We start from the raw sequence: 6014 nt of genomic DNA, 5'->3' as shown, positions 1-6014 counted from the left end.
CGGTCGGGCGGCGGGGTGGGGGGGTGGGGTGGGGGGGGGCGCATGCGCAGTCGTTGGCAAGACGCCGGCGATCACGTGGTAAGTAAGGGCAGGCAGGAGAGGGACCGGCGACGCATGCGCAGTGGCTCTCGTGCCGGTGCAGCACTCCCTGCTCGAGTTAAGGGCCGGTTCCGGCGGCAGGGCGGGACTCGCGGCCTCCCGTCTGTCCCGGGGTGTGCGGGGGGGGAATAACGTGAATTTCTCCTGATTTTAATTCTCTTGGGCTCTTGTCCTCATTTTAATTTTTTTAAGGCTCTTGTCCTGATTTTAATTTTTTGAAGGCTCTTGTCCTGATTTTAATTTTTTGAAGGCTCTTCTCCTAAATTTAATTTTTTTAAGGCTCTTGTCCTGATTTTAATTCTCTTGGTTCAAACCATTTCCTAATAAGTCAGTTTTAATGAAGTGTTTTCCAGTCCCTTTGGATTCCTGAGATGATTTTAAAATGATGGCTTTAGCAATCAACTAAATCGCAGATGTTGTTTTTGAGAGGAAATGATGCCAAAGAAATGCAGAGAGAGAGCATGGAATCATCCTGGGATCCTGGAGTGGTTTGGGTTGGAAAGGATCTCAGGGATCATCTCCTTCCACCCCCTGCCACAGGCAGGGACACCTTCTAATAGACCTCCAGCCTGGCCTTGGCCACTTGCAGGGATGGGGCAGCCACAACTTCTCTGTGCCAGGCCACCTCCCCACCCTCCCAGGGAAGAATGTCTCCCTTCTGTGCAATCTTTCCCTTTCTTCTCTGCAGGAAGTGGGCTGGGACAAGGGAATTGGCTCCCACGAGGCCGAGGATCAGAGCGGGCTGTGCACAGGGGACAACTTCCACTTCCGAACGGGGAAGGGCCCCTTCGTGCCCACCCCTGGCAAACTGGGACAGAGTAACATCTGCCTGCAGCTGGCTGGAGTTCCCGTTGGCTCTGGGCTTTCAGCCCGCCGGGGCTGCGGCGGGAGCCGCGCGGAGGGAACGGGGGCCGGGGCCGCGCCGAGGGCCGGGGCCGGGCTGAGCGGGCGGGGCGGGGCCGCAGGGCCAGGCGGGCTGGGATTGGGCGGAGGCGCTCGAGTGCTGATTGGGCAGCGCTGCCGGCCCGCGGTATAAAGGGCCGGCGGGGCAGGTGGGGGCGGTTGTGTGTGGGGGCTGAGGGTGTGGCCCCGCTGCTGCCCGGGCTGCGGAGGGGAGAGCGCCTTGGCCGCTGGGTTTGTGCACCGGGGCAGCCGGGGGCGTTTAGGGGCGCCTTGTGCTGGGCGGCGGGGCCCGGGTAAGCCCCTTACCTGCCGGGTGCCCCCGGGGGGAGCCGTGGCATGGCTGTGGGTCCTGTGCTCTCTGGGTGTCTGAGGGTTTGCTTTGGGATCCCAAACCCTTTCCCCGTGCAGGGTTATGAGGCAAAGACTGCTTTAACTTGGTTTTTTGGTGCTGCGTTAATGCTTTTTGCTCGTTCTGTGTCCATTTGCAGCCTCGCTCGTGGTTTCCCCTGGTGTGGAGGCGAGTTGTGCTTCCTGCTGGGAGAGAGAACGGCCTTGGGAAGCTGCTCCATGAGCCACAGCTGTGCCGAGCCCGGCAGTCTGTCCAGGTAAGAGCAGGGCTTCTACTGCCCGTGAGGAGCTGGGTTTGCTGTTGGAAGATAGAATGTGCCTATGCCTTTAAATGCAAGGACAGGCAGAAGCCGGGAGGGACCCTGAGCAGGTTTGGTGGCACGACAGCAGTTTGAAAAGACCTTGACTGTGGGAGAAATGTCCAGGAAAACGATTCCTTTTTTGCAGGGAGGCAGTTTGCGAGGACAGGGGGGTTGCTGTGCTCTCTAGCAAAACTACTGACCTTGGGATGTCTAGGGTGGGGAGATGTTGGCCACGTGTGGGCTGGAGCAAAGGTGTGTGGGTGCCTGTGTGTGACAGCCGTGGGTGTGCAGGAAGGGGGGTTCTGGTGCCATTGGAGCTGCCAGGGAGCCAAAAGGGGCACGGTTGTCTGAAAAAGGCAAAAAGTCTCAGTCTCTGTTGACACGTGTACCAAAGGAGATGCAAATTTTCCCTTTCTCGTTGCAGACTTCGCAAAGCTCCCCAGGAAAGGAAGCTTTATATTCCTCCCCAGCTTTATGCTAAAGGTTTCCTTCCTCCTGTCTCAGCACCCTTTCTGCTGTTGGGAGAGCACGAGGTGGATGGAGAGGATCCCCAGGCATCTGCAGGCACAAGGGACTCATACAACTGCGATTTTCCTCCAGCCCTCGTGAAAGGGACTTCCAGGATACTCTTGGGAATGTACCAGCTCTCCTGCTGGAGCTTTTCTATGGAATATTTGAACACAAAGGGTAAAACTAAAGTCAGGTCTGTTCTGGAGTATGTTACACTTGTGCAAAACTCCGTTCTTCTGTTTATTTTCTGTTCTGGAAAGAACAGTCTGGGGTTCCTGGGCACTTCCTATTGAGTGATTCCATGAAAATAATTTTGTACTGAAAGGGGAAAGGAGCTGTCTGTGGGAGGTCAGGTGTCCATGATAAAAGCTTTATGCTTTTCAGTCAGATAAGCCTTAAAATATCTCACAGTGTATAGGAATGCCTGGCTTCTAAAAGTCACCAGCTGAGTCTTAGAGGCTCCTTTGAAGAGCTGTTTTCAGGCAGGCAAATTGCCCCCCAGGAGGGACTCTGTGCCTGCTCTCCCGTGGCTCCAAGGGATCTCTGGCCCTTCACGCCGGCACCGAGATTTTCTCGGGAAGGGCCTCAGATCTCCGGACCAGTCTGGGACACAGGCAAGATCCCCCTGCAGTTTAGGACCAAATTGGCCCCCTGGAGGGACAGTGCTGTTGGTGCCCCCCGGGTTGGGGCACCCCGAGGACTCCAGCGCGCACCGAAAGGATTATTCGGGGAGATCCTCGGGGTGCCCGGCCCTGGGGAGCTCAAAGCAAGGTCCCTGCCATGGATTCAGGCATTGCTGAGAGTATCCCAGGGGTCCCTGTCCCTGCTAGACAGGGAGCTCTCTAATGGGCTGTAATTGGGTTCTAAAAGCGGTGCTCCAAGTGCCAAACAAGTGTGGGATTGGGATTAAGAAATGAGCAGTGAGGGTGCAATTGGCTGTTTTCTCTGGAATGTGACTGTGAGAGCTGCAGGAGTGCCAGGTGTGTGTTCCAGTCCCCAGCATTTGGTTTGCACATGTCCTGCTCAGACACAGGTCCAACTTGCTCAGTCCTTAACCCAAGAGAGGGAGAATTATGGACTGGCAGTGTTAAGGTGATTGGTGTGACAGGGGTCAAACTGGGAAAACATTGGGGAATTCCTCAGTTGGTCTGTTTGCCAAACTAACCCAAACCTGTGCTAGGAAGAGATGGACTGGGGTCTCTGATCTCCTGGGCAGTTGTTTTGCATGACCCTGGGAGCCTCTGGGATTAGACTGGCCTGGGCAGACAGGGAGCAGTTTGTCCTGTGGAGCTGGGCTGGGTTTGTTGAGGATGCCTTGGGAGGCAGGGCTGGAGAGGCTCCTCTGTTGGCTGTAGTGGTGGAAGGTTGTAGCAGCAGGGCTGGAGCCTTCGCCCTCCTGCTCCCCCCGTGAGCCCCGACGGGCCCGTGCCCTTGGCAATGGAGGGCCCCCCATTGCTGAGTCAGCGGTTCCGGGGGCCAGGAGGGATGGGATCAGGATGCCGAGCTCCGCCCAGGGCCAGGGCTGCCAGTGTTCAACCATGGAGGGAACTGAAAGCACAGTGAGATGGAGGCCAAGCTGCAGCACAGGGATGGGTGAGAAAAGACCCTAGTCCTCAGGTGGAGCTTTGAATTCCCTGGAAAAATGGATCCTGTCAGATGGATCAGGCCCTTGTGGGTGCTGGAGCAGAGGCCTCTCTCATTTTTGGTCACCCTGAAAGGTTGCAAGGACAGCAAGTTCTGACTGCAGGATGAGGTGGCAAACAAAGTGAAGTGGTCCAGAGAAAAGCTGAGGCTAAAATTGGCCCTGTGCCAGAGCAGCCTCGTGCAGTGCTTGTTGCTGTCCCTGAGTGTCCCATTGCAGTGGATATTTCCAAGGGTGCCTTGTGCTGGGGAGCACTGGGGCAGTTCCCTTTCCCTGGGCAGGGCAGGCAGGGCACGTTTCCCCCCTCGAGGGTGGCTCCACAGTCCCCCCCCTGTGCCCTGGGAGCGTGGCAGAACACCTGGACCCACTGTCCTTGCCAGAGAGGGCACAAGGGATGGTTGGATGGGGGAGGGAATGGCTCAGGGAGTACAAGCACCATTACAATGAGTAGGGCAACACCTGGAAAGGAAGAAGGGGAGTTAATCCAGACAAAATCCAAGCACCTGCCCAACCTGTGATATTTTTAGGAACTCAGTGGTGCTGTGGTCCCCAGGAAGTATTGCCCAGGACTAGGCAGGAGACTTCAGGCTCTGTCACCCCCAGAGCAAGTGTCCAGGGGCAGGCAGTGGGGAGGCAGCTCTGTTGTTGAGGATGGGGTTATTTTCTCTGCTTTATTTTGTCTCCAGAGATGTTCTTCCCGTTAATCCAAACTGACTCCATCTCCTAACTCTCTGAAGAGGTTTTCTGCTTTTTGTGGGAGGGTAAGGTTTGGGTTCTAACTATAGAAGAGCCAACAAAATAAAGGCTTTGTGGCAAACAAATGGTGTCTCCCAAACTCTTTGTACTTCAAATAGATGCCTTTATTCTTAGTTTTTTCTTATTGGTATTCTCAAGGTACTTGATACCCTGTCTACAGTTATTTATTTTGGCTTCTCTTTTTTATTTGTTACAGAGTTGATGTGACTGACTTCTTTTTGAAATGCAGCAGTGCTCTCAAGGATATTTCCCCCCCACTCCTGGGCTTGTGCAGGGCTGTTGAGTCCGTGTGTGCCACTGTTCTTGTCCCAGGGGGACCGAGTGACATTTGGAACCAAACCTGGGGACTTGAACTCTAGGAATGTTTCTGTGTCTTTGAATTTTAAATTGCACATGAAGCAGAAATATGTTTGTGTTTTCCAGGTTATATTGTCATGAAAATAGAAATGCATCATTGGATCTTACTCCTCTGAGGGCAAACCACCAGACTGATCATTTCTTAGTCCATCAGACCCAGTGCCAGGAACTCAGAGGGCTGTTTGTGTGCAAATGTGCTGAGTGGTGGTGGCCCCCGTGAGACTGTGACCAGCTGGAAATGTGTGTGTGTGTGTGTGCAGAGCTGGGCTGGATCCCTTGGGATTTGGCTCCCAGATCCCCCCCAGCCTTCAGGAAAACCAGAGGCCACCGAACCCTGAGGGAAGGGAGTCCCATTTGCAGAAGGGTTTGTAGATTGGGGAAAAGCTCTCCAGAACAAAGCCTGTGTTCCAAACCCCTTCAGGCCAAAGTCAAGGAGCACAAACCCTGGAGTCATCAAGTTATGAAGTTTGGTTCAAACCATTTCCTAATAAGTCAGTTTTAATGAAGTGTTAAAAGGAGAACTTAAATAAGGGTAATTTCTGATGGAGAATAATGGGAAGAAGTGGTTTAAGTTAACTAAACATGTTTTATATCAGTCCATGGTTATTTAATTGAGCATTGTTTGGAATTTTTCTTTTTGCATTCGTTCCTGGTGTGCTTTTCTCTATCTAAGGGATGTTTGGAGGCCTTTTTGATTGCTTGAAGGTTTTTAATGTCAGTGCTGGATTGGGGTGGACAGTCATTGTAACATGATTTAGAGTTGGATGCATTTTATTCTGTGTGCCCTGTTTGATGTCTCGTGTTCAGCGAGTGACTGGTCAGAGTTTGGCCCAAGCCTTTGTTTTTCAGGTGAAAAACCCGAAGGGGGAATTGTAGTTGCAGCTTTGCCCTTGAGCTGCAGCTGGAGCCTGGCCAAAGAACAAGGCAAAGCTCCCTGGGGAAGGAAGGGGGAGCCAGAGAAGAAAAGCAGCTGCAGCCAGAAAGGTGGGTTTGGGCGGGAGAAGAGGGGCTGTGACCCAGCAAGGGGCTCTGGAGGGCTCTGGGGTCCCTGTAATGGCTCTGGGGTCCCTGTAATGGCTCTGGGGTCTCTATAGGGG

This window comes from Manacus candei, unplaced genomic scaffold, assembly GCF_025592945.1.
Source record: "Manacus candei isolate 608988 ecotype Guabito, Panama unplaced genomic scaffold, ASM2559294v1 h1tg000035l, whole genome shotgun sequence".
NCBI lineage: Eukaryota > Metazoa > Chordata > Aves > Passeriformes > Pipridae > Manacus > Manacus candei.
Note: the sequence above shows the minus strand (reverse complement) of the source record.